This window comes from Choloepus didactylus, chromosome 5 (assembly GCF_015220235.1).
Source record: "Choloepus didactylus isolate mChoDid1 chromosome 5, mChoDid1.pri, whole genome shotgun sequence".
Classification (NCBI taxonomy): Eukaryota; Metazoa; Chordata; class Mammalia; order Pilosa; family Megalonychidae; genus Choloepus; species Choloepus didactylus.
Genome location: NC_051311.1, coordinates 38262085 through 38283484, shown reverse-complemented (window position 1 = coordinate 38283484; position 21400 = coordinate 38262085). Strand labels below are relative to the sequence as shown.

The following is a 21400-nucleotide window of genomic DNA, read 5'->3' as shown; positions in this document are numbered from 1 at the left end:
CGGCAATGTATTTTGCACCTGCAGCAGCTCTCGATTCACACCAGCCACATTACAAAGGCACAGTAGCCACCCATGGCTAATGACGGTGGTATTGGAACAGCAACTTTCATTTATAGCCTGTAAGAGAACTCAAGAATACCTGTTTGTTGTCAAAATTGAATAGAGAAGTGTATCCACCTTGATTCCTATCAATCTTTCACCATTTTTAAAGCATTTTATTTCAATTTTATGTATAATATGCCTTTCACCTAAGTACTGCCATTGTCATTCAGTCATTCAACAGACATTCACATAGAAGCACCTACTAAGACCGTTGTGATGAATAGCAAACAAATCCATATAAAAGTGTTTCTGAATCCACAGTAGCTTTTTCTCACTGAGTATTTTCTTAAAACCTGAAAATACAACTACTGCTGTGAGGAGTTGTTCACAAAATTTGTTTGTGTTCAGGGGTCTCTTATGCTCCAGGTTTGGGAACCACTGATTTTCTTAGTTCTTCTGAAGGGGGAAATTGTCGAGTGAGCCCAGGGCCCCCTCTAGCAGGAACATGAATCAGAGTGAGCTGTCTGGGAGGAATTGTGCCGCTGGGCTTTATTAGTCACTTTCTTAGGCACTCATTAGCATCTTCCCTAGAAGGGTTTGGCCAAGGGCCTCGGTGTGGCTTGAGCCATTTTAATTTGGCAGTTTCATTCCTTGTTGCTGCGGAGCTCTGTGTATCTCCCCTTCCCTTCACCATCCTGGAAACGAATCCTAAATCAGGGTGAGGGGAGAAGAGGCAGGCAGTGAAACAACTTGAACATTCCCCCAATTCCCAGGGCCCAAAGGCTCTGGGATCAGCCCATGTGTGTCCAGTGCTGTGCACCCCAAAACGCGCCAAGCCTCCTGAAGGTGCCCAGAAGTGGAAGTGGGTCCCATCCATGGACCTGTTGGTAGACAGGACATGTGTGAACAAAACATCTAGTGAGCTAGCTGGGAAGCTTTCTGTCTGCTTTATATGCTGGTAACATAAACTGCTGACTTGTGTCGTACAGACGGTTAGAGAATAGGGCAGTATCTAATAGGGAGCTGATTATGCGGCCCAGGCAGTAATGCAGAGAGTCGGAGAAGGGAGAGGCCTGTGGGTTGGCTTCTTGGCTGGGCAAGCTCGGACCTCATTTTGCAGACTCAGAGAGGGTGGAAGGGACCAGATTCAAGGTCCCTGTTTAGCAGTAGAGCCAGGGCCAGAACTGGGGCCCCTAGTTCTTTTTGTATTACGGTGACCTCGTCCCAGCTCACAGAGAGGAGAGGTGAGCAGGGCAATCCTGCTAGCCCTCTCCGTCCCACCCGTGATCCGTGGCAATGTGCCAGGATGCCACCTGCAGACTTCACAATATTTAATCTTAGAGGAGAAAGACCCTCTTAGCCAGTAGACCTGGGTTTGTGCTCTTGCTCTCTCAGCCCACTTCCTGTCTGCAAAATAGGAAGACCTTTTCCACGGCTGCTTGGAGATGAAATGATTATGGACCATGCCCAGGAAGCAACTTTTAGTAGTACGGCAGCACCTGGCCGGTGAGCCGTAATGCTAGATCCTTCTTCCTAACCCTCTCTCGTTAATATCAGGGAAGAACCCAGATTCTTTACCCAGGGAGCCAAGTAGGGCTCCGTAGGGGCAGCCTCTGCCTTTATCTTGGATGGGACAACTTGAGGCCTCCTCCATTCCAGCTCGAAGTGTGTCCTGCCCACGGGCCTGTTGGTAGATGGGACATGTGTGAACAAAACAATTAGTGAGCTAGCTGGGATGCTGGGTATCAGCTTTTTATGCTGATAAAGTTATTATCTCGTAAAGATCTCATTCTCCCCAACTTCATCACTGTGTTGGACAGAGATGCTGTCCCAGTAACATACATTCTCTCATTGCTTCCTGTTCTGGTCTCCCCTACTAGCTGTGGAGTCTCAGGCAGGTTGACCCTCCTGGCCTTGGTTTCCTGTGGGGAAGCTTAGAAAGAGGCCCCATTTATTGCATCTACTCCATGCCCTGCCCTTTGTGAGCCTCAGAGCAACCCTGCATATTTTACATGTGAGGACATGAGTGTCAGGGGCTGACTGTTCAGGCCCACTCAGTAAGCCAGGAAGGGGTCGAGCTGGGATTCAGACACCCTTGTTCTCATGTCCCACCTTTCCATTTCCAAGGCTGCCCATCCACAGCATCCTCCAGGAAACAGATCACGCTGCTGGCCAGGGGGCACGGCTCTCTGCCCCTGGAGTGCTGGCCTGGTGTGTTGGTTTCCTGCCCCACACAGGCCAGACCCCACCTCACTGAGCAGCCCTCGGGTCTCGGCTTATGCCATTTCTCCTCTGGAAAGCCGTCCCTGGTCCATCTGTCCCTTGGGCTTGCAGAGCAGTCGGGGCCTTCCCCCCTGACCCGGCATTGTCACGTGCTAGTGTCTGTTGCTGCCAAGCCCTGTGTATGTGGGGCTGCCGTGGCCACTCCTGGAACCTGGCCTGGTACTGGCCTGGCTCAGTAAATGCTTGACGAATGGCTGTGGAGCCTTTTAGACCAAGGGCTGCCGCCGTGCCTCCCTGGTGTGTTCTCAGTTATAAAAGCAAGCAGTCGCCCGAACCGGCTGTGACCCAGGCTAGATAGGGGAGCGCTTTAGATCTGGAGGTCCTCCAGAAAGCCCCCGGCCGTGGGTCACCTGGCCAGTGCGGTCTGTGGCCTCATTCTGGAACCTCCGCCCGGCTCCCGAGTGCTCATTCTGGTTCCATGAGGGCAGTTGGGAGCCTGACCTGGGGACTGCCCGTGTCCTCCCCCTAGGCCGGCTCTGAGGAGGCGCTCCTGTGACACAGGGCTGCCCTCACCCCGGGAGCCAGCAGAAATGGGGTGGGGGCCCTTGAGGAAGGCGCTTGGAAGCCCCCCAGGGAAGGGGTCTGCCCGGTGCTGCCCCATCCACAGGGAAGGGGAAGAGGCCTTTTATGGTGGAGGCCAGAAGTTCTCTTTCTGAGGCATTGTTGTCGCTTGTAACTAAAGCCTCTTTTCCTCTTTTCCTCCCGGTGGGAATGTGGGGGAGGGGGGCAGGGCCAGGCCTGGAAGTGGGAGGCCTCCTATTCGAGTTTCCGAGTGTTTGAGCGCCTTGTCCGGTGGGGCCCAGGCCGCCGCTGCTGTGGGGGTGCCCGGCCTGCGTCCGGCGCCCCCGTGACCCCGGAAGAAGGTGGCAGTGTCCTCCCTCTGGGAGTCCACATTCCTTCCTGAGGAGTCAAAGCTGACACGGGAGATGATTTAAAATAGGAGTAGCCTATTTTTTTCAGTGCATGCCTTTGACAGGTAACCCAGCTCAGGCCTTAAATCCAAATCGGGTCACTCAATTACCTATATAGCGAGAAAAGCCTCTCTGGGAAGTAGGGAAGTCATCCTCCCTCCCTGCAGGCCCCGAGGGAGGTGGACACAGGTGAGAAGCCAGTTACCCACCCAGAGCCTCGCTGTGGGGCACGGCAACCCCTGCTTCTCCCCCGGGGGGTGCTGTGAGGACCTGCCCGGGCGGCTTGGGGTGCCTCTGTTTCCTGTGTGGGGCGAGGGGTGATGAGCCAGGCTGTGCCCTCTGAGCCTTACGCAGGTTGGGAGGGGAGGGTCAGTTGAGTCCAGTTTTTGGGAAACCAGTGGTGTCACACCACGGAAGGGGAGGGCTAGGATGGAGACCCGGCCCCTCGCCCAGGCAGTTTAAATACCACCCCCACCCAGAGAGGTTGAGGGGTGGCTGTGGGGCAAATCCCTGGAGTGCGGGAGCATCTTCCTTCCCCTAAGACATGAGAAAAAGACAGTTTTAGATTTCCTTGTTGTGCTCCAGTCATCTTAGGCCTGTGGGGGAGAGGGGTGAGGAAAAGGCTTCTGTCCCAGGGAAGCCAAGGTCCAGCAGTCTTGTGGGAGAGTGGGAGTTCAAGGGGCAGGAGGGCAGTGTCTCGGGGCACCCACAAAAAGAATCATTTTCCTCAGTCTGTGGGAGAACATCCAGCATTGAGGGTGAGGGGCTGAGGCACCCATGCCTCTTTGTGGAAAGAGAGGGAGAGAGCACTTCCCCAGCCCCCAGTCATAAATTCGGTGCCCAGTGACCTGGGCAGTGGGAGAGGGGGCCGTGCAAACCTCATTACGGGGCCGCAGGGCCGTGATGGCGTGGCCCATGGGTGGGTGCAGATGGAGGAGGCTTTGGCCAGCTCTGTTGGGAGATTTGGGACCCGGAGGGCCGAGTGGGCACACCTACGAGGGCTGCTGTGTTTGGGGGCCATGGATAAGGGGTGAGGTTGGAGAAAAGTGGGGCCCTTCTAAATTCTGTCAAGGTGTTTGAAATGAACCAAACAGGAGCCCGCACACCAAGGTGCCACAAACCTTTCCTTCCTAGGGTGCCACCAAAACTTGATGTTCCAGTGCTACCCGAAGCCGCCGTGCCCACACTGGGCCGTGGGAAAGTGGTGGAGGGCTGACTCACGTTTCTTCAAGAGACTAGGTGACTGTGTGACATTGAGTGGGCACCAAAGAAAACCATTGTTTACCGAAAATCAAAGAATTTTGTCTCACAAGAATATCAAGAGAGCATGGTGAGGGCAGTAATTAGGTTTTTACACAGCGACCCAGTGTTGAAGGATGAGTGTGTGCATGGTGTGTAAGTGGGGCTCCTCCAATAGGCACTGCAAGACATTATTTTACTGGAGTAGTGATTTTATTATAAAAATTGCTGGAGTAGTGTGTTTTCCACCTATTCAAATATGCCACCCCATACTGTAGCAGGTTGTATTTGTGATGCAAATATGAAAAGATTGACAGCTAATTGCTGTGGGTGATGGGGCTTTGCAGTGCTCTCTGCTAGGAGTAGCTCAATCAGATCTGGTATCTCAGAAATAATAATAAAAAAAACAGTAACTTTCTCTTAATGCCTGTTATGTGCTCCCAGGGCTTCCTTATAGTTCTTGTATTCATGGAACTCTTGTACCATTCCTACAGGGTGAGCTTTATTATCCCCATTTTGCAGAGGAGGTCACTGAGGCATGGAGCTGTTAAAGGATTTGCCTATGGTTGCTCGTTAATAATGGCAAGGGTAGGACTTGAACCCAAGAAGTCTGCTTCAGAACCTGTGCTCCTAGCCATTATGCCTTACTGTACCTTAAAAAACAAGGATAAAACTTTTTAAAATGCAGGAGACAATTAGAAGAATGTAGCCTAATCTTGAGATAAGAGAGAGTCTCTTAAGCCAGATAGAAAACACAGACTTTATAGAGGAAAAGACAGATTTTCCATCCCACCTTTAAAATAAATAAATGTGTATATTTATCAGTATCCTTTTTTTTTGAAGTCAGTTCAGTTGTTGTTGTTTTTTTTTGATAGCTGCAGCCAAATCCCCCCAGCTTTTTATTTTGAAAAATGTTTTACTTTGAAAAAGTACAATATTGAAAGAGTCAATCGTTATCGTTTTACCCCATTTGCTTGCTGTCTCCCTCCCTCCCTCCCTCTCTGTCTCACACACACACACTTTTTTTATAGAAGTAGCAGTTGGTAATCATAGACGTGACGTTCTACCCTAAGCACTTCTGTAAGCATTTCCTAGGAATAGATGCATTCTTTTACATAGCCATAATACCAATATTACACCTAAGAACATTAATAATAATGCCATAACAATTTAATAGTTCGTCCATAATCAAATTCTCCAATTACTCCAAAATGTCTTATATAACCCACCCCCGCCATTGTATATAAGCCAGGATCCAATGCAATACCTTTTTTTAATTCAATTTTATTGAGATACATTCACATACCATACAATCATCCAAAGTGTACAATCAGTTGTTCACAGTACCATCATATAGTTGTGCATTCATCACCCCAATTTATTTTTTGAACATTTTCCTTGTACCAGAAAAAGTGAAAATAAGAATAATAATAATAAAAAAAAGTAAAAAAGAACATCCAAACCCCGCGCCCCATTTTTCATTTAGTTTTCTGTCCCCATTTTTCTATCATCCATCCATACACTGGATAAGGGGGGTGTGATCCACAAGGCTTTCACAATCACACTGTCACCCCTTGTATGCTACATTGTTATACAATCATCTTCAAGAGTCAAGGCTACTGGGTTGGAGTTTGATAGTTTCAGGTATTTACTTGTAGCTATTCCAATGCATTAAAACCTAAAAAGTGTAATCTGTATATTGTGTAAGAATGCCCACCAGAGTGACCTCTCGACTCCATTGGGAATCTCTCAGCCACTGAAACTTTATTTTGTTTCATTTTGCATCCCCCTTTTGGTCAAGAAGGTGTTCTCAATCCCATGATGTCGGGTCCAGGTTCATCCCCAGGAGTCATATCCCGCGTTGCCAGGGAGATTCACTCCCCTGGGAGTCAGGTCCCACATAGTGGGGAGGGCAGTGAGTTCATCCACCAAATTGGCTTATCTAGAGAGAGAGGGCCACATCTGAGCAACAAAGAGGTACTCGGGGAGACTCTTAGGCACAGTTATAAGCAGGTTTAGCCTCTCCTTCAATGCATTACTTTTTATTTTCCATAACACAGACTTTTTGAAGAGTCTAGGCCAGTTTTCTTGTTGAATGTCCATGTTCTGGATTTGTGTGATGGTTCCTGCTTGCTGTTATTTAACTTGTTCCTCCATCCATTGTGTTTCCAATAACTGAATTTCAGCCTAGAGGCTTAATCAGATTCATGTTAAACCCTTTTGACAGAAATACTTAATATTGCATCACATCAGGTCCTGTTGTTATGCTGTTAAGGTGATGATAACTAGCGGGTCTCTCATTGTAAGGTTCATTTCCTTCCCCCTTTGTAATTAGTAAGTAATCTGTGGAGCAGTACTTTGGCATCTTGGAAATAAATTGTTCCCCAGCAACCTTTCATCCAGTGGTTTTAGGGTCCATTGATGTGCCTTGCCTAAATCAGTTCTTTTGGGGTTGCCAAATGGTTATTTTCTATTTCTGAGTTCCTTCTGCAAATATTAGCTGGTATTTTACCAAGAAGAGCTTTTCCCCACCCCATCTGTTTTGTTTTGTTTGTTTTAGAGTATCACTCTTGTTTCTTGGATTTTGTTGTTGTTTAAATGCTATAATCAATTACAAACTTAACAGATTTAATTATATTTTTGTATGGCAAAAGATAAGAGTACGAGAATTTGCTTATGATGTATATATGTCAAATAACATTTAACATATGAAGAAATTGTTAAAAAAAAATTTTAAAACCCAAGAGAATGATCCTGCAACCCCATTATGTGGTGTGTACACTTGGAAGAACTGAAAGCAGGGACAAAAATAGACATTTGCACACTGATGTTTATGGCGGCATTATTCACAATTTGCAATAGATGTAGGTGGCCTAAAGGTACATCTATGGATGAACAGAATGGCGAACTGTGGTGCAAACATGCAACAGAATATTGAACAGCTGCAAGAAAGGGTGGAGTTGTGAGGCATGCAACTGGGTGAATGAATCTTGAGGACATTATGTTGAGTGAAATAAGCCAAAAATGAAGGGACAAATATTGTAAGGCCTCACTAATATAAACTAACTATAATGAGCAAATGCTGAGAATTGAATTCAAGAGCATAGGTTATCAGGGGATAGAATGTGGGCAGATATTGGGTAATCAGTGATTAAGGAGTACAGAATGTTCAATAAGTCTTATTGTAAAGGTTCCTAGATTGTAAGGTCTTACAGCAGTCACATCTATTCCTGAGTTTTAACTGTTATTTCTAAATTCTGAGATGCTGAGCTCTTTGTGTATAACCTGGTAGTTCCCTGGAAATTTGGGTATCTGTGTGACACCTAAGACTCAGAGTTAGAGTTCTGAAGCTCTAAAAGTCTGCATTACTCCATGTAGCAACTGTTAAAGAAGCTGAAAAAGAGATCAGACCATAATTAGAAATATGAATGAAATGGACTTTTCATTTCATTATTAGAATACAGGGTAAAGGATGGTATTGACTGTATTTTAAAACTCCAACTTCTGTGTGAGACCAAAGTAAGAGAGGTTTACTTGATACAAAATTTGTATTTTCTGTAGCATACTATTTAGTTTAACCTGTCTGGTCAGTTTATTTAAACAACATAGTTACATGGAGCCTAGAATAGGGAATGAGATCTTGTTATTCTGTACAGGCTAATGTAATAACCCAGTACATCTCAGAATATTTGGGGCAGAAAATAAAAAAAAGTATTTGCAAAGTCCCCTTGAGGGACTGGGGGAAAATGTAGAAATATTAAACTTCCCCATTTAGGGAATTCCTGCTATCCTGTTAAGCAATTGGGGCTCCCAGTGTAATAAGCCAAGCCCTCGATCTAGAGCTTGCCCTTATGAAACTTCTCTCTCCAGTGGTGAAGCTAAGCCTACTTATAACTATGCCTATAAGAGTCACCCCCAGAGAACCTCTTTTGTTGCTCAGACGTTGCCTGTATCTCTAAGCCAACTCTGCAAATTATGTGGGACATGACTCCCAGGGATGACCCTGGCCCTGGCATCATGGGATTGAGAAAGCCTTCTTGACCAAAAAGGGGAAAAGAAATGAAACAAAATTAAGTTTCAGTGGCTAAGAAATTTCAAATAGAGTTGAGAGGTCATTCTGGAGTTTATTCTTATGCATTATATGGATATTCCTTTAATTTTCTAGTGTATTAGAATAGCTAGAAGGAAATACCTGGAACTGTTGAACTGTAATGCAGTAGCCTTGATTCTTGATGATGATCATATAACTATATAGCTTTTATCGTGTGACCGTGTGATTGTGAACACCTTGTGACTGACACTCCCTGGATCCAGTGAATAGGCAGATGAGTAATAAAATAACCACAAATATATATGTAAATAATAGGGAAGATAAGGCATATGGGATGTTTTGGGTATTCCTTTTTATTTTTTATTTTTTTAAATTTTTATTTATTTGTTTATTCTGAGTAATGAAAATGTTCTAAAATTGATTGTGGTCATGAATGCACAACTATATGATGATACTGTGAGCCACTGTTGTATACTTTGTATGGATTTTATGGTATGTGAACATATCTCAATAAAATTGCATTAAAAAAAAAAAAAAACAAGAGAAAAACAGGCAAAGAATGGGACCAGGCAAATAATTCAGACACGAGGAAATGCAAATTATCAAAGAATTGGAAAAAAATGCTCAACCTCACTACTTATCAGGGAAATCAGATCAAAAGAGCAAGGTGCTGGACCTGCCCTGATCAGGGTGGCAGAGTAAGAAGCTTCAGGATTCCATCCCCCCCATAAAAGCTTTGAACAACCGGCAAGAATTGGCAGAATCATCTCTCACAGAGCTCCAGAAAACAGTTAAAGGATTGCAGCAACCGGGCAAGCACCAAATCAAGACCAAGTCCACTTAAAAGCGGTAGGATCTCTTGGTCCCTTGGCTCTCCCCTTCCTCACCCATCAGAGGCTTGGGCTTTGTTCCCTGCATTCCCAGTGCAGCTCTGTGGTCCTGGTAAACCTTGTACACATTCCAGGAACATGTATGTCTGGCCTAATCTGTTTGGTGATTGCTTGAGGGACTTGCCATGCCAGAACTTGCACTTCATGTAGGAGGTGGCACACAGCCCCACAGACCTCTCCTACAGAATACCTCCTGGGGCAAGGGTTTCCTGGCTGTAGGACATATAGTGGAGTGCCAGAGACCATGAGAAACTGTTTCCCAGGGAAGAGGGGATATTCAGAAATTCCTAGGGCAGCACACACATGCCCCAAGACAAGATGCATGGGCAGAAAGGATCAGGGAGCCCCTGTGCTTTGTCCTGGAGCTGTTCTCTAAACTCATGGTATAGATAAGCCTTGAAGGAGAGCACTTGCACAGGTCAGTCTGCAAAGACTAGGGAAGGTGTTTTCTTTTTCAACTCTACCATTTTCTACTCTAAATCTACTCCTCCTCCTCCTCCTCTTCCTCTTCTTCCTACTACTCCTAATTCTTCTCCCCCCCCCCCTTCCTTCTTCTTCCTGGCAATCAGTGACAGCTTTGTCACAACACTAGCTGGATAGAAGCTTAAGGAATAGATGCCTCAGAGTATAAGTTCCAGTGATAATACATTAAAATATCAAAATGTTCCGGTTTCAACAAAAGGTTACAAAACATGCAAAGAAATAGGAAGTGATAGCCCAGGCCAAGGAGAAGATTAAAGAGTTAGAAACCGTCAATGAGGAGTACCAGACCTGGGACATACCAGACAAAGACTTTTTTTTTTTCCTAAGATACTTTTAACTTTAATGTTACTTTCACAATTTTCCTATAAGCTTAAGATCATTCTTTTTTTAATACATTTTTATTGTGAAATTTAACATATATACATAACAGTGATAACTTTCAAAGCACAATTTAAAAAGTGTTAGAGAGCAAATTTCAAAGAATATTATGAGTTACAATTCCACAATTTCAATTATTTCCTTATTGTGAAATATAACTGTTCTGGTTTGCCAATGCTGCCATTATGCAAAATACCAGAAATGGATTGGCTTTTCTAAAGGGGATTTATTAAGTTATAAATTTACAGTTCTAAGGTCATAAAAGTGTCCAAACTAAGGCATCAATAAGAGGATACCTTCACTGAAGAACAGCTGGTGGCATCCAGAACACGTCTGTAAGCTGGGAAGGCACAAGGCTGGCATCTGCTGGTCCTTTGTTCTCAGGTTGTGTTTCAAAATGGCTTTCTCCAAAATGTCTTCCAGACTTCTGTCTCTCTTAGCTTCTTCTTCCGCTGTGCATCTAAGCATCTGGCTTCCTCTCTTCGCTTCACCAGGGCAAACGCTGGGGTTCATCTCTTGCTTAGCATCTCCAAATGTCCTTCTCTCCACGTCTCCAGGCATCTCTAAGCATCAGCATGTGTCTGGGTTGGCTAATAGCTTCTCTACAAAAATGTCCCTCTCAGCTCCTCTGAGGTCCTGTTTGTGAGCTTTTTTGTAGGACTCCAGTGATTAAATCAAGACCTACCCTGAATGGGCGGGGTCCATATCTCCATGGAAATAATTTAATCAGACGTTTCACCTACAGTTGATTGAGTCACATCTCCATGGAAACAATCAAAAGATTCCAACTTAATCAACACTAACACGTCTGCCCCCACAAGATTGCATTAAAGAATATGGCTTTTGGGGGGACATGATCTGTCCAAACTGACATATATACAGAACATATATACAGAAAGGTGATAACTTTCAAAGTACACTTTAACAAGTAGTTATATAGGTAATTACAAAGAATTTTAGGGGTTACAGTTCCACGGTTTCAATTCTTTCCTTATGGTGAAATATATATACAGAAAGGTGATAACTTTCTAAGTTCAATTTAACGAGTAGCTATAGAGCAAATTTCAAAGGATGTTATGGGTTACAGTTCCACCATTTCAGTTATTTCCTTCTAGCTGTTGTAATACCCTAACATCTAAAAAAAATTTATATAAGGATTCATTATTCATAATCCTTTGTTAAATCCTATCTTGTCTGTTGCTACCCCTTCCTCTCGTTTAATTACTTTCTCGATCTTCATGGGTGTCTAGGCAATGACCACCCTAACTTGTTCGTATTGAAAAGGGTTGTCAATGTTATGGAGAAGGTGGCTGCATCTGGTTGTTATTCTTAAAGAGGCTGTTGCCTCTGGTTTTTAGGATTTGTCTGGCATAGGAGCAGTCTGGTGGATTTAAGTTTCTGAGAGATAAACTTAGCGAGTGAAACGTCTATAGAATCTCAGAATACCAAATCTAGGTATCTGGGGACTACTTTTGGTAAGGGCATGGCATACTGTGGCCGTTTGGGATATCTAGCTGGAGCTTGCATAAGAGTAACCTCTAGGATAAACTCTTGACTCTATTTGAAATCTCTTAGCTGCTGTAACCTTATTTTGTTATGTGTGTTTTCCCCTAACTTGTTCATATTGAAAGGCAGTGTCGACAGTATGGGGAAGGGGGCTGCATCTGTTTGTTGATCTTAAAGAGGCTGTTGCCTCTGGATTTTAGCACTTGTCTGGGATAGGAACACCCTGGTGGATTTAAGTTTCTGAGAGATAAAGCTTAGTGAGTGAGGGGTGACAGTGTGATTGGGAAAGCCATATGGACCACACTCCCCTTTGTCTAGTTTATGGATGGATTAGTAGAAAAATGGGGAAGGGAAGGAAAAAAAAAGGACACCCAGTGTTCTTTTTTACTTTAATTGTTCTTTTTCACTTTAATTTTTATTCTTATTTTTGTGTGTGTGGTAATGAAAATGTCAAAAATTAATTTTGCTGATGAATGCACAACTATATAATGGTACTGTAAACAATTGAATGTACGCTTTTTTTTGTATGACTGCATGGTATGTGAATGTATCTCAGTAAAAATGAATTAAAAAAAAAAAACTTAGTGAGTGAATCTTTTATAGAATCTCAGGTAGGGACCTAGGTATTTGGGGACTATTTTCAGTAAGGGCATGGTGTTCTGTGGCCATTTGGGATGTATAGTTGGAGCTTGCATAAAAGAAACTTCCAGGATAGCCTCTCGACTCTATTTGGGATCTCTCAATCACTGTGACCTCAGCTTGTTACCTTTCTTTTTATTTTCCCCCCTTTTGGTTGGATTGGCATTTTTAATCCCTTGCTGCCAGGGCCCGGTTCATTCCTGGGCGTCATGTCCCTCGTTTGGGGGGGAGGGGGCGGTTAATTTATTTGCAGAATTGGGCTTAGAGAGAGAAAGGCCACATCTAAGCAACAAAAGAGGTTCCCTGGAGGTGCCTCTTAGGCATAATTATAGGATGGATCAGTCTCCCATTTATAACCTTAAATGTCACAAGAGGAAGCCTCAAGTCGAGGGCTTAATTTATTTTTATTTATTTATTTTTTTTTTTTTCAGTATAAAATAAAAATGCTGTATTTCTAGCTCATCTGGTCATTCCTTGCCATATTATTCTATTCAAATAAACATGTATTCCGACTTGCATCCTAGAGATTTAAAATTTTTCAAATAATGCTTCAATATTGGATACTGAAGAATGTATATTACAGAAAATCCTTTTTGAAGCTATACCATTTTTTCTATGTGGAAGTTGAGGGCAACTTTATATGAATCACTTTTTCTCATGTAAAAAAGGTTATTCAAGTTGTATTACACATGTAACTGACAATCTTGGCCAGCTGGCCTAGTCTTTGGGATTTAACACTAAGTTTTTGTTAAGGATTGGATATTATACTGGTCCCTTTAAAGGGGAAAAAAATTCAAATTTCGAAACTGACAAATTTCTGCTTGTAGTTTCACTGTATATTTATTTTTAAAGAAAAAGAAAACAAAAGCCGGACAAACCCATGTTGTCCGGGCAAATAAATTAAAATCTTTCTGTCATGTCACATATTATAATCTTCTATGTAAGTTTTTAATTAAAGTTATTTCTATATGCCCTGTGTTGTCTGATTTGATTAAACCACCACCTATATATAGCACAACCCTTTCCTAAGCCAAAATACAAACAAAAATTATGAAACAAATTCTTGTTTCAAAAAACAAAAGCAAGCTCTATTCTACATTTAAATGTTAACATTCTTGTTTTTCATATCTTATTTCTTAAAGTTCATAGTAACAAAGTTTAATAACACTGGTCCCATTATTTCTTGCCATATTTTTACACAGCAAGTGACTGATATATATTGTTGTCTAAGTATGATTTGGGAAACAGTAGTAAAACTTTTTGTTTATGGATTAGCTCTTGCCTCTGTTATCTCTTAGCCCACAAGGTCTGTCTTGGAGTGATAAAATATATATCCTTGGGTCCAAGATCTCTAGTTCCAGAATATTCTCAGCCATCTGATTCTGCTACAAGGTAAAGCCAGACCAGAAATAAGACAGTGCTAAGTAAAAGAAGCTTCCTTTTCCTAACCCACTTCCCAAGGGTTCCATTTGTTAAAACAGTACATACCAGAAATCCTGTGCCCTAATGGAGCCTCTCCAGGGTACCACCTGTTCTTCATTTTTTAAAGGGGAACAAATACCTGTTCTACCATTCTTAGGAGTGAATTGTAGATTTAATGACATTGCATCAACATACTTTGTAACCTACAAAACTTAACTTGATGTAACGATAGCTACATCATATTATGCATGTAAGTTCTAGGAATATTACTGGAATATTTATATATAAATCATTACCTCTTAATCCTCAACACAACTTTGCCAAGGTTTTAATTAAGTTCATTTCACAAATGACTTAACAGAAGCTCAAAGAGACTGGCTGACCTGCTAAGGTCAAATACCTGGAAAGGGGCAGAATCAGGATTCAAGTCCATACTGCTTCCAAATAGAGGCTTTCCTTTTCCTTTCTACTCAGTGTTAACATAACAGCACTATCTAATGTCCTTAAGAACGGTACATGAGATTAAGAAAGGGGAAAAAAAATCACTGCGTTATAGCCTGCACCTTCAGCACCCAGAGGGAAAAAACCCCAATAAAATCTATGCTTACATTTTAGAATAGATCACAGACCACCTGAAAACCCTGGACTTAATACTTTTTTTTTTTTTTTTAATTGTTTTGATGCATCAAGTATAAGGGGAAAAGTGAAAAATAGATATTTTAAGTGACATAAGAATATGGTATCCCATTCCAGCCAGATTCATGCTTAGATTTTTCATAAGTTCCATTCTAGTCATAGTATTAAGCATAAACACAAATCACAAATGACATGAAACAGTAAAAACATAAAGACCTCTTTTGCTTCTGGAAAACAGCTGACAAATAATAGAAAATTCTTTGAGAAATGCACAAAATCCTTTTTTTTTTATAGTAGCTTATATGCCTCCCTTAGGCATTAGACACATTTTTGTTTAAAACAATAATGCAGCCATACTTTTACTCTTTATAAAAATCAAGCCTCCCAGTAAAAATGGTATTTACCATACTAACCTTTAAATTTCTCCACTAAAAATGTAGTTATAATATACACATGAATTTCTAACCTCTTAGAACATTATGCACAATAGATTTTAGTCAGTGGAATTAATTTCTCAGAAAAGCAGCACAGTTTCAACTGCAATATGATTTGGTAGACAACCTTCTTGTTTTCCAATAAAAAGATTTCATGAGCAGAAACACTGGACTCGCTGAGATTTCATCGATCAAGAGAACGTTTCTGAGCAGCTTCTGAGCAAACATTTCTCAACAGGTTGATAACAGATCTGGGGTCTTCACTCCTCATAATGGCACTGCCAGACACAATCATGTTAGCTCCTGCCTCTGCACATTTATGGACAGTGTCAGGACCTACTCCACCATCGACCTCTATGTCCAAAGATGGGAACTGGGTCCTCAACCAGTGAACCTTTGGCATCATATCTTCCATGAATTTCTGCCCTCCAAACCCTGGTTCCACTGTCATAACCAAGGCCGTATCTATCTGATTAGCCCATGGTGCCAAATACTCAACTGTAGTTCCTGGTTTGATGGCCAAGCCAACCTTCATCCCATTCTCCCGGATGTCTTTGATCAAAGCTCCTGGGTTCTCAGTAGCCTCAAGATGAAAGGTATATTGATTGGCTCCTGCTACAGCCATCGGCTTTACCCTCTGTTCTGGTTTGGACACCATCATGTGCATGTCAAAGAAAGGGTCCTGGCCTAGCTGCTTTCGGAGGCTTTCTCCCACAGGGTGACCAAAGGTGATGTTGGGAACAAAATGCAAAAAACTGACCTCCCTGAAGAGCAGGGTGCATCCAGGTGCAGATAATCGGCCCCAGAGTCCAGCATCCGGAGGCACTCTGCCCCTAAGTTGGCCAGGTCGCTGTTGAGGATAGATGGACCGATCTTGCAGCTGGATGCCATGGTGCTCGGCTTAATTTATTAAGTAGTGGGTTCCTAACTTCACTTAATATATATTCTATTCCAAGCTAAACGATCAGTTTCTTACATTATCTTCACTTAGTTGTACAATCCTCATCACTATCACCTTTAAACAATTATCATAACATAATACATCCCAGAGCTCTTATCAGCTGCTAATTATTCATCTCTAGTATTAGTGAAGTGCTGGTAAAATATTCCTATTAAATATAATCTATAATATGTAATGGGTAGTTTTTCCATATATCACTCTTTTGGTAACTCTTTGTGCCAGTGTCATACCTTAGAAGTATATCATGCAAACATTTATTTATATTTGTAGTGCTACTCTGTGGGTTACATGCCTTTAAACAACAACTTTCGGTCATGTTCACCTTCATTATAATCCCATTAATGAACCATAATCACCCCCGTCCATTTCTGTAACTTTAAGTTCACCCTCATTATCATGTTTCTGTGTATTAGGTTATCATTCCCCCTTCTGTCTATCTCCAGGTCCCCTATATTCTACATTATAAGACACTGATTTTATATTGTTCAGGGAGCTCACATTAATGGTAACATACAATATCTCTCCTTTGGTGTCTGGCTTATTTCACTCAGGATTATGCCTTCAAGTTTCATCCATGTTGTCATATGTTTCAGGACCTTGTTCCTTATTCCATTGTGTGTATATCTATATCTATATCTATATCTATATCTATATCTATATATATATACACATATATACACATATACTGTCTGTTGGATTGTTTCCATCTCTTGGCAGTTATGAACAATGCTGCTGTGAACATCACTGTGCAAATGTCTGTTTATGTCACTGCTTTCAGATCTTCTGGGTATATACCGAGTAGTGAAATTGCCAGATCACAGGGTAACTTGGTATCTAGTTTTCTGAGGAACCAGCAAACTGTCTTCCATAGCGCTGAACCATTATACAGTCCCATCAGCAATGAATAAGAGTTCCAATTTCTCCACATCCTCTCCAGCATTTGTAGTTTCCTGTTTGTTTAATGGCAGCCATTCTTATTAGTATGAGATGAAACCTCATTGTGGTCTTGATTTACATTTCCCTAATAACTGGTGAAGATGATCATTTTTTCATGTGTTTTTTTTTTAGCTATTTGTATTTCCTCTTCAGATAAATGTCTTTTCCTATCTTTTGTCCATTTTATAATTGGGCTGTTTGTACTTTTGTTGAGTTGTGGATTTCTTTATGTGTGCAAAATATCAGTCTCTTATCAGAGATACGGTTTCCAAATATTTTCTCCCATTGTGTTGGCTTCCTCTTTACCTTTTTGACAGATTCCTTTGAGGTACAGAAGCTTTTGATTTTGAAGCATTTCCATTTATTTATTTTTTCTTTCATTGCTTGTGCTTTTGTTCTAAGGTCTAAGAAGCCACCTTCTAATACTAGGTCTTGAAGATGTTTCCCTACATTATCTTCTAGGAGTTTTATGGTACTGTCTCTTATATTGAGGTCTTTGATCTACTTTGAGTTAATGTTTTTATAGGGTGTGAGGTAGGTGTCCTCTTTCATTCTTTTGGAAATGGATATCCTGTTGTCCCAGCCCCATTTGTTGAAGAGATTGTTCTGTCCCAGCTCAGTGGATTTGGGGGCCTTATCAAAAATCAGTTGACCATAGATCTGGGGATCTATTTCCAAACTCTTGATTTGAATCCATTGATCAATATCAGATGAAGACTTTTAAAAAATGTTCCTAAATAAGCTCAAAAAGCTAAAGGAAAATATGGACAAAGAACTAAAGGGAGTCAGGAAAATGATAGATGAACACGAAGACAGTATAAATGGAGAGATGGAAATTATGAAAAGTAACCAACCAGTGCTGAAGACCACATAACAAAATTTTTAATTCCCTAGAGGGGTTCAACAGGAGATTGGAGCTGTGAAAAGAAAGAGCAGAGAACTTGAAGATAAGACAATTGAAATCATTCATTCTGAGGAGCAGAAGGAGGAAAGAAAGAAGAAAAGTGATCAGAGCCTGAGGAACCTGTGGCACACCATCAAGCATACCGATATATGCATTGTGGGGGTCCCAGAAGGAGAAGAAAGAGAGAAAGGGGCAGAGAGAATATTCAAAGAAATGATGGCTGAAAACTTCCCAGATTTAATGAAAGTCATGAAATACACATCGAAGATGCTCGGTGTACTATAAACCCAAATAGACCCTCACAGTAACATATTATAATCAAACTGTTGAATGCTAAAGATAAAGAGTATTCTGAAAGCTGCAAGAGAGAAGCAATGTGTCATGCACAAGGGAGCTTCAGTAAAATGAAGTGCTGATTTCTCATTGGAAACATGTGGACAAGAAGGCAGTGGGATGACATATTTAAAGTGCTGAAAGGAAAAAATCACCACCCAAGAGAGTTCTGCAAGTTGAAAGGAATGGACAACAGATAATAGATCAAAGCCTCATAAAGAAATAAAAATTTCTGGTGAAGGTAATGACATGGGTAAATATAAATGCCAGTACTGTTGTATTCTTGGGTGTAGCTCTTACTTTTTACTTCCTACAGAATTTAAAAGGAAAATGTATAAAATGTAATGATAAATCAGTGATTTTGGACTCCTAATGTATAAACATGTAGTTTTTGACAAGAACTACATAAAGGTGGAGGGACAGAGGGGTATGAGAATATAGTTTGTGAATACTGTTAAAGTTAAGTTGGTCTCAAAGCAAGTAAGATTGTTATAGATTTAGAATGTTGAATTTAAGCCCTATGGTAACAACAAAGAAAATAACAGAGAATATAAAAGCTCATAGAGACAGAAAGTAGAGTACAGGTTGTCAGGGGCAGGGGGTTGGAATGGGGCATGAATGCATAATGGTACCTAGGATTTCTGTTTGGGGAGATGGGAAAGTATTAGTAATGGAAGGTGGTGAAAGTACCACAATACTGTAAATATGATTAATCTCATTCAATGGAATGCTCGGGAGTGGTTGAGATGGGAAAGTTTAGGTTGTATTTTTGTTCCCACAAATAAAAAAAGGAAAGAGCAACTAAAGAGACAGTGACAGTTAAATGCAATTCATGATCCTGGATGGGATCTAGGAAGAGAGGAGAAAAGACTCAAAAGGACATTATTGGGTATTGAAAGCAAAGCCCTCAGCCTTTCACCATTAAGTATGGCAAGCTTTAGGACATTTGTAGATGCCTTTTATGAGGTTAAGAAGTTTCCTTCTATTGCCAGATTGCTGAGTGATTTTCTTATGAATAGATGTTGAATTTTGTCAATATTTTTTTCTTCATCAATTTATGTGACCATGTGGGGGTTTTTCTTCTTTGGTATTTTCATATGGTGGATTATAGTGATCATTTGTAGATTATTTAAACAACTTTGCTTTCCTGGGATAAACCCCACTTGATCATGGTGTTTTATTTCTTTTTTATAATGCTGTATTTTCTTTTTAGTATTTTGTTAAATATTTTTATGTCTGTGTTAATGAGGAATATTGATCTATAGTTTTTGCTCATTTGTTTTGGTACTATCTGTCTAGTCTGGGAATCAAGGTAATGCCAGCCTTGTAAAATGAATTGAGAAGTGTTTTCTTCTTCACATTTTCTGGAAGATGTAAAATTACTGTTATTTTCTTCTAAAATATTTGGTAAAATCAGTCAGTAAAACCAAAAAAAAAAAAAAAAAGGACATTATTGGGACATAGGAAAAAAATGGAATATAGCCTGTAAGTTTTATATCAATGTTAAATTTCTTGAACTTGATAACTGCACTTAAATTGGTTACATAAGTGAATATCCTTGTTAGGAAATGTACATGGCATTATTAAGTGTTCAAAGAACATGATATTTATACAACCTACCCTCAAGGTTTCAGAAAGTGGAGAGAAAAAGAGCGAGAGAGGGAGAGAGAGAATGTTGTGGCAAAATGTTAAAACTGGTGGATCTGGGAATCTGGAGGTAGGGGTATGTTGGAGTTCTTTGTATGGGGTTTGTGTTGTTTTTGTAACTGTCCTGCAAGTTTGAAACTATTTCAAAATTAAATGTTAAAAAAAAAAAAAAAAGATGCCCGAATAGCAAAAAGGCGAGCCAACAGCAGTAGTAAATCTGGGCATCTTGGTGGGGTAATTCTGTGTATTGTTACTGTATTATTTTTGCAACTTTCCTCTAATGTAAAGTTATTTCAAAATAAAAAGTTAAAAAAAAATAGGCCGATAATTTTTCATGCTTGTGAGGGTATGACAAAATGGGTATTCACATCCATTGTGTGGGTGGGAGAATGGCAGGATGAATTGCTACCATCTTTTTGGGAAAGTGATCAGACATTATCTATTGACATTAAAAATTCTACCTAACTATCCTACTTTGGGTATTGTATCCTTTACAAAGAAAACATGTATGTGCACAGGTATTTATTACAGCCTTGCTTGTAGTGGTTAAAAAAAAAAAAAAGAAGGGACCTGAATGTCCAGCAGTAGGAGAATGGGTGAAGAATTGATGCAACCCACTATGCAATATTATGAAACTAACAAACAAGAATGTGATAGAACTGCATCGCCGACCTGGAGGACGTCCACAGCGGCATTCACTGAGCAGGTGAGCTGGTCCTTGGTGACTCAGGCTGGAGCAGTTTTGGTGAAACAGTGAAGCATGAGTCCTGTTAAGCAAAAGGGGAGGCAGTGGACACTCACTCAAGAAGCTTCCTTGTGAAGGAAAGGGAATAAGGCAGTGGCAAGAAGAGATAGCACAGGTCCAAAGAGCATTTTTCTGAGAGTGTGTGTGAATGTAATTTTTATACAGTGAAAAAAAAAATTGGTAAAGCATATGTTATTATACTAGCCACATCCCACTTTCTTCTTTGTTTCATTCCCAGAGTCTGAATCAGAAGTCTTGTGAATCCTTGTTAGAAAGGTGTTTGCTGAGGGGAGAGAATCTGGAGTGACCCCAGGGTGGTTGGAGATAGAGAAGGGCTCACTGGAGGGGCAAGAGGAGGGGCAGGGCAGAGGCTGCTGGGGAGAGGCAGGGGTCTCGGTGGGGAGAAAGCAGACCCATGTTTCTGCTATGATAATTCCTCTCCCCTGCATCCGGTCCCCATTCAGTCTTCACCCAGTCATGAGCAGTTCTTCTGTTTCTTTTTCATTTCACAAAAGTAATGGTGCCTCTGTAGACATTTAAGAAAGTACAGAGAAATGTTTGTATCTCAGATAAATTTAAAGATGCAGATGCAAATCACCAAGAATCCTAACCTGGACAGTCAGCTACTCATATCATTTTCAGGTCTTTTCCTTTTCTTCTTTTTTACATGGTTCAGCTTACATTCAATTTTCTGTCTTGCTTTGAAAGAAAAATCTTTGTTCCAACTGATTTAAGAACTTCATAGGAGGACAGCGAGCAGTAATATTTCTAGTGACCATTGTTGTCCACTGAACTCAAGACATACCCTAATTAAGGGTGTGATGGTTAGGTTCATGTGTCGACTTGGCCAGGTGATGGTGTCCAGGTGTCTGGTCAAGGAAGCACTGGCCTAACCGTTACCACAAGGACATTTGTGGCTGGTTAATAAACCAGAAGGCTGGTTTATCAAATCATAATTCA

At 41.3% G+C, this 21400-nt stretch overlaps 1 protein-coding gene and 1 pseudogene across 3 annotated transcripts in view; one reads left to right on the top strand and one right to left on the bottom strand.

The window, feature by feature from the left end:
* Positions 1-21400, top strand: part of AGAP3 (ArfGAP with GTPase domain, ankyrin repeat and PH domain 3) — an 84490-nt gene that overhangs the window by 11384 nt on the left and 51706 nt on the right. The gene's annotated exons all lie outside the window — the stretch shown is intronic.
* LOC119533907 lies at positions 15068-15805 on the bottom strand (annotated as a pseudogene).